Source organism: Heterocephalus glaber, unplaced genomic scaffold (genome assembly GCF_053883595.1).
Source record: "Heterocephalus glaber isolate CG9 unplaced genomic scaffold, H.glaber_assembly_v1.0 deba00001472, whole genome shotgun sequence".
NCBI lineage: Eukaryota > Metazoa > Chordata > Mammalia > Rodentia > Bathyergidae > Heterocephalus > Heterocephalus glaber.
The window spans coordinates 60694339-60704958 of NW_028258315.1; the positions used below are offsets into that span (position 1 = coordinate 60694339).

Sequence of the window (10620 nt, forward strand, 5' to 3'; positions counted from 1 at the left end):
GCATCTGCGTTAATGCAGAAAGTTTGCAAAATAGAGACATTATGGCATGATAACCATTGTTAACATTTTTCCTTATGCCCCTCTAATCCTTTAAAAATGTGTAGAGTACATATATATTTGCACACATTATTTGTTTGCATACATACCTGGATATGTGTCTTTATATAAGATGAAATTTCTATTAAAATTTCACATTTTTATATCTAGACTTATTTTTATGTATTTGCATGTATCAACACATACATAGTTTTTGTGCTCAGTTTTGTTCTTTTTGCAGTATTTGGTATACATTTTCTCATGGGACAATGGTCACATTTTCTCTGTGACATAGTAATTAATAACATGTATGTATAGAATTCTTATGTGAATTACAGTATTTCTAGATAAAACAAAAGTGATTTTTCTCACTTTGTAACTAAAAGTCTAAATTTTCAAAAAGTGTAGGGTTTTTTCAATTTAAATAGCCTTCCTAATGACATGTTTGCCATGGATAATTCTTGAGTGTCTGAGATTGGCACTTACAGAGAAACCCTGATTCCAAAGCTAAGTATTCCAATACTAAGCTCATGGACTTTGGAACACACTTCATCAAAATTCTAGTATTGCTAATTTAGTTGATCAAGCTCCTCAAGCTATTGAGCCTCTGTTTCCTTACCTGTGAAATGGTAATAATAATGAGCCTTATATCACCTGAACTGTAGTGATGATTGAGGATATTAATATATAAACAGCTCTTAGCAAATGCTATCTATGTGAAGGTTAGCTATTAAAACCAATCTTTGCCACTCTGTCAACTCTTTCTTTTTATGTGACTAAACCTTAATCTCATGATTTTCTTTTTCTCTAGCAAAGGTGAGTTTAGTTAAGACTTTAGCTAAATGTAACAAAAGAGAGTTAATTTCATTCTAGAAAGAAATATGCACAGCTGTTACCTCCCTTCTGAGAGGGCTCATTTTCCCCCAGAGGTAAAAGAGCATCTGACTGGTTGATGATATCTGCAGTTCTTTCTTTAGGATTTCAGCTGAAACTGGAAGCAGTACTGCTGATAGCTTTTGCATGCCCAAGCATCAGACTATTTTGGGGGGCAATTTTGGTTTGTTTAGTTCTGGTGTTGCCCCAACTCATTAGCATTACTGAAACTTTGCAGCTAAAATTCCAAAGTGGAGGCAGCTTCATTTCCTTGTTAATAAATGTGTTTAATGCAAAGGCTAATGCTGTGATATGTAACCATACTGCAACTTTTAAGCCATATGGCACTTACTTGATGTTAATTATGGTGAAGGCATTTAGGTTTTTAGTTTTTTGAAACACCAAGTCACTTATGAAATGATGTTCCAGAGCACTTTTAGAGGCTAAAACGTGCTAGCTTTGTTTTCTAATCCAACATTTTTAAGTTCAATTTTTGAACAGCAACAGACTGGGGGAGGGAATTGTCACTTGAGATAAAATTTGAATCAAGAGGCAATTATACAGAGTAGAAAAGAAGTGTACATACTCACAGAAAAATGAAGCATTGCCACCAATTTTCTAAGAGACTATTAATATAGCAATCCAGAGCTCTTATATTTAAAAAAGTAATGAATTATTCATTTTAATCATTTTAATCCTTATTTACACTTTCAGTTTCTCACACTAGAGAAACTATTTGGTATTTACACATGTGTGTCCTATTTCTTTCACTTACAAGTATGGCCTCAATATGCATCCATTTAGCTACAAATGTCTCTAGTTTGTCATTCTTTATGGCTGAGTAGTACTCCATTTTATAAAAAAAACCACATCTTCTTTATCCAGTTTCCAGTTGATGGGCACTTGGGCTGTTTCCAAGCTTTAGCTATTATGAACTGTGCCACTATAAACATGGGTGCACATATAATTGATAATTTGAAATAGGAAAAAAGGTGCAAAGGTATAGGGAAAGTGGAAGGGGAAGGGGAAAAGAAAGAAAGGAATGGAAAAATTATGAGAAAAGAAAAAAATGGAAACAAAGTCTATGTAAATAGGGAAGGGTGGAGGGGGGGCACACAGGTAATGGGGAAAAAATAAGAACCAAGATACATCATGTACAAGTACAAGCACCCAATGATAAATGTAAATGTATTGTATAACTAAAATCTATTAAGAAAATAATTAAGAAAGAAAAAGTAATGAAAATGATACTTGCATATGAAGGTATATGAAAATATACTATACATTTTTTACGTGGATGGATTTGGCTTAAAAAATCCACTAAAACTCTGAGAGATTAAATGTACCAGGTTAAATAATTACATAGCTATAGCCATATTAATAATAAACATGAGATCTGTTTTGTAGCAACTTTTCCATGTGGCAGTCATAGCAACTGTAGGACAGGGCCACATGCGTTTTGCCCAGGTGCCAACCTATGAAGGACATGAAAAGAAACTTGTGAGAAGAAATGGGGAGAACTGTATTTATAAGGTGCTTCCATCAGTGAATGCTACATTTGGCTGGATCTCTTGGATTGTATTCATATCCTATTTTATACCTCACTTGCCATTATGGGAGGTGATAGTACAAGAGAGTTGCACAACACGCTCTTTCATGGGGCTAGTATTTGAAATATTACAAACTTAGTAGAGTGGACACAGACTTCTCAGTAGTGTTGAAGACATTGGAGTGCAGCATGGTCCAATTGATGCTGATTAGCTGAATACTGTCCCTGCTTTTCTAGAGTTGAGATTCTCTAGAGTTGAGGATGATTTTGTCTCTCAGAGGACATTTGGTAATGACTGGAGACATTTTTGGATATTCCAATTGGTGGGAGATGGTACTGGCCTCTAGTGGGTAGGGGCCAGGAATTTTGGTATATGTTCTAACTAGACTAGACACACCTGGTCCCTACTCACAAAATAATTATCTAGCTTGCAAATGTCAATAGTGTGTTGTCAGACATAGTGGCACAAGGCTGTAATCTCAGCACTCTGGGTGGCTGAGACAGGAGAATTGGAAGTTTAAGCCCAGCCTATGCAACTTAGCAATTTAGTAAGATCCTGTCTCAAAATAAAAAATAAAAAAGGGCTGAGGATGTAGCTCAGTGTAAAGGCCCCAGGTTCTGTGCTCAGTACTGCAAACACAAAACAAAACAAATTGATAAAACCAACTCTAGAGTGAGTCTAAGCACAGAGTTGTGAAAGGACGGCATGGCGGGCAGGGGGAGGGGACTGCCCTTTTCTAGATATAGCATTTAGCATTTCTTCTAGATTAATCTAAACAGATATTTAAAGACTATAATTTAAATGATGTAATTGATTAGCTTTACTGGATGCTCCTATATCTTGGTCTAGTCTGACTAGGCACTGTGCTAAGTGATTTAAGAGCATCATTTCATCAGTTCTGTTAAATGACACATAAAACTGAAGACAATATTGTGTATTTTGGAAAACAAAGGATAAAAATCCAGACCTCTGCTTTTAAGTGAATCCACTTTGGTATTACTTAGAATCAAGTAATATAGTAATCACTATATTTTAACTTTTTTTTTTCTGGGAGACAAGCAAAAAACCTTATTCTGCACATAGGAAGGAATTGCAAAAGTTATGTTTTCTGAGTGACATTTCAAAGACATAGGTTTAAAAGAACTGATGAATGGACAAGATGGCGCCGTCCACGCCGCTCTTGACAGTCCGAGGATCAGAAGGACTGTACATGATGAATGGCCCACCACACTTTACAGAAAGCACAGTATTTCCAAGGGAATCTGGGAAAAACTGCAAAGTTTATACCCATAGTAAGGATGGGATCTTATTTGCCTGGGCCAATGGAGAAAAAGTAAATATTATCAATGTCACTAACAAGAGACTACTGCACTCCTTCGACCTCCCAAAGACAGTTTGCCTTGAATTCTCACCCCAGAAGACTATCCTGGCAACGTGGCAGCCTTACACTACTTCTAAAGATGGCACAGGTGGGATACCCAACCTACAACTTTATGATGTGAAAACTGGAGAATGTTTGAAATCTTTTATACAGAAAAAAGCACAAAATAGGTGTCCATCCTGGTCAGAAGATGAAATTATTTGTGCCCGAAATGTTAACAATGTAGTTCACTTCTTTGAAAACAACAATTTTAACACAATTGCAAATAAGTTGCTTTTGCAAAAAATTAATGATTTTGTTTTATCACCTGGACCCCAACCATACAAGGTAGCTGTCTATGTTCCAGGAAGTAAAGGTGCACCTTCATTTGTTAGATTATACCAGTACCCCAACTTTGCTGGACCTCATGTAGCTTTAGCCAAAAGAATTTCTTTAAAGCAGATAAGGTTACAATGCTGTGGAATAAAAAAGCCACTGCTGTGTTGGTAATAGCTAGTACAGAAGTTGATAAGACAGGAGCTTCCTACTATGGAGAACAAACACTGCACTACATTGCAACAAATGGAGAAAGTGCTGTGGTGCAATTATCAAAAAATGGCCTCATTTATGATGTAGTTTGGAATTATAGTTCAACTGAATTTTGTGTTGTATATGGTTTTATGCCCACCAAAGCAACAATTTACAATTTGAAATGTGATCCGGTGTTTGACTTTGGAACTGGTCCTCGAAATGCAGCCTACTACAGCCCTCATGGACATATATTAGTACTAGCTAGATTTGGAAATCTGAGGGAACAAATGGAAGTATGGGATGTTAAAAACTACAAACATTTCTAAACCAGTAGCTTCTGATTCTACATATTTGGCTTGGTGTCCAGATGGTGAGCATATCTTAACAGCCACATGTGGTTCCAGGTTACATGTTAATAATGGATACAAGATTTGGCATTATACTGGCTCTATCTTGCACAAGTATGATGTCCCATCAAATGGAGAATTGTAGCAGGTTCCTTAGCAGCCATTCTTGGATGGAATATTTCCAACAAAAACAGTAACTTACCAAGCAGTTCCAAGTGAAGTACCCAGTAAGGAGCCTAAGGTTGCAACAGCTTATAGACCTCCAGCTTTAAGAAATAAACCAATCACCAACTCCAAATTGCATGAGGAAGAACCACCCCAGAATATGAAACCACAACCAGGACATGATAAACCATTATCAAAAACAGCCCTTAAAAATCAAAGGAAGCATGAAGCTAAAAAAGCTGCAAAGCAGGAAGCAAGAAGTGACAAAAGTCCAGATGTGACACCCACTCCTGCCCCACAGAGTATACCACAGAATATACCACAAAACACTATCTCTCAGTCAACTTCTGGTGACCCTGAAATAGACAAAAAAATTAAGAATTTGAAGAAGAAACTGAAAGCAATCGAACAACTTAAAGAATAAGCAGCAGCTGGAAAACAGCTAGAAAAAAGCCAGTTGGAGAAAATTCAAAAAGAGACAGCCATTCTCCAGGAGCTGGAAGATTTGGAATTGGATATTTAAAGACTGACTGAAAGCAAATTGGTTACTAAAAATCAGTGTAAACACATCTCTGTTAAACCTATTGGTGTATCTGAAATGTCCATGTGCCTACATTTAATATTGGTCTGCAATTTTAACCATTTATCCAAGATTCTGCATATGTATGAAATTACTTAATAATTGTCTATTAATTGACATTTACATCCTGGATCATGTCAGTACGTGATAAAGAAAAGAAATATCTGAATATCTGAATTTTTCAGTTAAGCTGGACAGATTAAGAGACATTGATTTTTAATTGGGGACAGTATTTACTGTATAAATGAATAAAAATATTTTAAATTCAAAAAACCCAGAGCTGATGAATGGAATTATTTCAACCCTAGGTATTATGGAGAAAATGAGCTTTTTTTTTTTTTGTACTGGGGATCGAACTCAGAACCTTGTGCTTGCAAGGCAGGCACCAGAACCACTTAGCTAAATCCCCGGCCCAAGTGAGCTTTTTAATCTACACAAGAACTGCTACCTGCCATGCAATAGCATGAAGGATGACACATCACTAAGTGTGAAGAGCTATAACTTTTCCATTCTGGTCCCCATATCTGTGGGGACATCATATCTGGAGAATATAAATCTGCAGAGCCTGATTTGTTGGGTGGGGAAGATATTTCCTTACCTACTGGATATTTTCCTCAGGTCCAAACGCAAGGTGATTAGTTTTGAAACTAACTAAATCTCTGTTTAAAATATACTATGTGTTGGGCTGGGGATTTAGCTCAGTGGTTCTGCCACCTGCCTCGCAAGCATATATATATATTTACTTTCTTAAGCATTGTGAATATTTTCATTTTGTGGGCAAAGAAACTCAGATATAGGGAGAGTGATAACTCCTAACTATCAAATTAGGGGTAATCCTGGATTAGAACCCAGAGTTCATACTAATTGCATGTGCAATACCTCTATGCTACTGCATGGTAAACTAACACGGTTGGACATTGTTTTCAGAGATGATTAAAACACAAACTCTACTACTTTTTCGCCATGTAGTCTGACCTTTTAAAGATGCCATCTCTTTGTAAGATAGGAACAAAAATTATATCATTTTTGTCATAAATACATTTGATTTTCATTATTTGTAGTTACTACCTTCTATGAAGTCATATAAACTCTGAATTTGCAAATACTGAACTCCGTATATTTCTCCTTACAGTCAATACATACTCGTTTTATGTTGTTTTTTTGAAAGTCATCTCCCAGTACATATGGTTGATTCATTAACACTGGATTCATGGCTAATGGCACTGTAAGTTATGCCTGAACAAATCTTATCCAACACTCATGCTTTTTGCATAAGGTATACCACATCCTTCTTTTTTTTTTTTTTAGTACCAGGGATTGAACTTGGGTCCTTGTGCTTACACAGCAGGAGGCAAAACCACTGAGCTAAATCCCTGGCCCATATCATACCCTTCTTATGCTTGAGAACACTGCAACCATTTCTCTCTTTTTTTTTTTTTTTTTTGTACCAGGGATCGAACTCAGGACCTTGCGCTTGCAAGGCAGACCACAACCATTTCAACACTAAGGGTAAACCATTTTAAACAACAAAATCACAAGATCACAAGAATGTGAAAACAGGATACTTATTTACAAGTGATGGCTAAAACAGAAAAGCAATATTCAAAACAGTGTTGCCTTGTTTGAACAGGACTATGAAGGCATATGTTGGGTGAATCAAATTTTTTATTATTCCTCACATGACTACAAATGACTGTGTAAGTGCTGTGAGGGTTTAATTTAGAATCACATATGAATTTTACCAAGAGGGTTTGCATATGTAGAACCAAGAATATTCAAAGATTGATTCTAAATACCTACAGGTCTGTAGTAAATTCATGTGAACTTAAGGTATATAGTATTTTACAATGAGCACATGGAAAGTGTTCAATAAAAGGCAGCTATTTTTGTTATTTTAAACAACTAAGATGAATTTTAATGATGAATCTTGCTTTTTTATCTTTAAAATAAAACTTTAGAACTTACAGCTAAAATCCAGTAAATCTATTTTTGTGATGAAACATATTTTCTTCTCTATGAAGTAAATATTGTATATCTTATTGTAAGTTAATGGTATGTATAACACAATTTTTAGCATAATATATCAGAATATCTGGTAGTGAATTTCTAGTGCTTTTGATTTTATGTTGTTATGTAAGATTTAATATATTGTTACTATAGCTGGGATTTTTTGTTTGTTTGTTTTTTTAAAAGAATGCCAAGAATCGTGCTTGCTTTGGTACCACATACATTAAAAAAAGAATGCTATGAATCAAGTTATTTTTATTTTGGGTTGTTCTCAGGTTGCTTCTTGTGGATTGAGAAGGCTTTGTTCCATGGAGGTGGCTACCGGAAGCAGCCTTTAATACAGGCTATGTTCCACCTACTTTCCCTGTTTACATAAAGGTATAAGCCAGTTAACCAACATTTGAAATATAGTGGAATGTGGGAGGTGTGCTTTAGAAGAAGAAAAAAGGAAGTTCAGCTTCTCACCTCACTCTGCATGGAGAGTTCTTGCTTTATATTCCAGTTAATTCTTCTCAAAGTGTGATCCTCAAACCTATATGCTGTGTCAATGTCACCTTGGTATTCATTAGAAATGCAGATTCCTAGTCAGACTTCATTAATCAGGAAGAATTTTGTGGATGGAGCCAGTATCTCTGTTAGAACCTAAATATCAGGTAATGCTGAACCTGGCTAAAGCTGGGAACCACTACTGTGGTCTAAATTTCCCAGTGAAGTCATTGAATTCTCTTGACCATTGAGAAGTCTGGACACTACAGAAGCTTGTGTGATATACATCAGTACTTCTTTTGTGATGGTTAAAGCTTACATGGATTTTTTTCACATTGTCTGGGGTCTAATTCTTTTGTTTGAAAACAGCTCCCTGTTTGGCCTCTCATAATTTCTGAAACCTCCTTATTAAATTTCAACTTCTTATTTAATAGCCCAGATGGAGCTCATTTTTTAAATTTTGAAATTATTTTTATGCAAATACCTCCAGCTTTCAGGAAGATAAAGTATACGAATGAATTTGTCTTCCAAATTCTAAGGTATATGAATTATCAAGGTTTTTCTTTAATTTGCTTAAAAGTCTAGGACATTTCATATTTCTTTTTCCCTACCTATTCTCTTACCAGAATAACTTTGAGTATTATTTGATAACTCTGACTTTTTAGGCTGATGGTACTGTAACTGTTTTGAAGATATCTGTTTTTGTCAAGTTATTTATTCATTCATTTCACAAATATTTATGAGACTCTGAACTGGGCACTCAGGTAGATGTTGGGAATCCAGTGCTGAGCTTCACAAATGTGATTCTTGCTCTCATGTTGCTTTAGGTGGAGCAACATTGATATTAAAGTCTCATCATAAAAATAATCAAAGCTCTGATATCTACTATGAAAGAAGTGCTCTGAGAAAGAACACAATATAAATACAAACAAGTCAGTAAATGTGTCCCTGTATGTTTGATATTTGAATAGATTTTTTTGGCAGATGTGTAAAAATTAACCAGGCAAAGGTAGATACTGGTGAAAAGAGTAGGGTCATCATATTGACATTTTCATTCCAAAAGTTACAAACAGAGGGAAACAAAGGAAGAGAATCAAAGCAAGTCCAAAATCCAGTAGGACAAACATTAAATCCCACAGTTCCACTCTCAGCATCTATGAACTCCAAAGAGCTTGAGTGGCCATGCCCCTATTGGCACTTTTAGTGATTGTAGCTCACATGGCTACATGTGAGCTTTCTGGGGCTGGCTCTGTACTCTCCTTGTAGTTTTCCTCAGAAGATCCATGTTCTAGGCTTCTCTAAACTTCTGGGTTCTCCACTGCACCTTTGGCTTCACATTCATAGCTTCACACACTACCCTTTCAGGGGCATACTGCCTGGCTTCCCAGACCTTCTGAAATCTAGGGGAAAGCCTTCCTGACCTCACAACTCTTGCATTCTGCATACACCTAAAATCAGTACCACGTGAATGATACCAAGGTCTGCTGCCAGATAGAATGGTAGCCAGGCTTCCTTCTCTCTTGGCTGTAGGAGTCCAGTACCTATGAACCAAATCCTGAGGAAAAACTTCCCTAAGCCTCCACCATTCTGGAACATGTTATTTTAGGATTCTCTTCTCAAAGCAAAGTCTTTCACTTTTCCAATTTTGAGGCTGCAAAAGATGGAGTCCTGCTGCTTCTTGTGATGTCCTCAGGTCATCTTTGGTATTTTTTGGTTCCTTCTTAACAATCAAGATCTCCTCAGATCTGATCCTGCAGAAATCCAGAAGATCATCAAAACCTATTTGAGAAACTGTCTTCTAATAAGATGGAATATACAAAAGTGGACAGATTCCTAGATGCGTATGAATTATCAAAATTGAATAAAAAAGATATAAAAATTCCTGTATCATTCAATGAAATTGAAGATGTAATTAAAAACCCACCAAGGAAAAGCCCAGGTCCTGACAGATTCACTCCTGAATTCTACAAGAAGTTTAGAGAAGACCTAATGCTGCTACTTCTCAAACTCTTCAATGAAATTGAAATGGAAGCAATACTCCCAAATGTATTCCAGGAATCAAGCATTACCTGATATTAAAAGCAGAGAAGGATGCAATAAAAAAAGAGAATGACAGGCCAATCTCCCTAATGAACATAGATGCAAAAATTCTCGATAAGATACTGGCAAACACAATGCTGCAAATCATGAAGAGGATTAGATACCATGACCAAGTAGAATTCATCCCATGGATGCAGAGATGTCTTAACATATCCAAATCAATAAATGTAATACAGTATATTAACAGAGCCAAGGACAAAAACCATATGATTCTCTCAATAGATGCAGAAAAAGCATTTGACAAGGTCCAACACATATTCATTATAAAAACCATAAAGAAAATTGGTATAGATGGTCTTTATCTCAATGTGATAAAAGCCATCTATGACAAACCAACAGACAACATAATACTAAATGGACAGAAACTGAAAACTTTCACTCTAAAATCAGGAACGAGACAACGATATGATAAGGATATCCACTGTCACTATTCTTCTATATAGTTCTGGAAACACTAGCCAGAGCAATTAGACAAGAGGAAGAAAGAAAAGGAATAAGGATGGGAAAGGCAGAAGTTAAATTATCATTAGTTGTGGATGACATGATACTCTACATAGAAGACCCTAAAAAATCTACCAAAAGATT

At 36.0% G+C, this 10620-nt stretch overlaps 1 pseudogene; it reads left to right on the forward strand.

Annotated features, from left to right (window-relative positions):
* The first annotated feature begins 3617 nt into the window (after nt 1-3617).
* LOC101698008 (eukaryotic translation initiation factor 2A pseudogene) lies at nt 3618-5400 on the forward strand (annotated as a pseudogene).
* The last annotated feature ends 5220 nt before the right edge of the window (nt 5401-10620 follow it).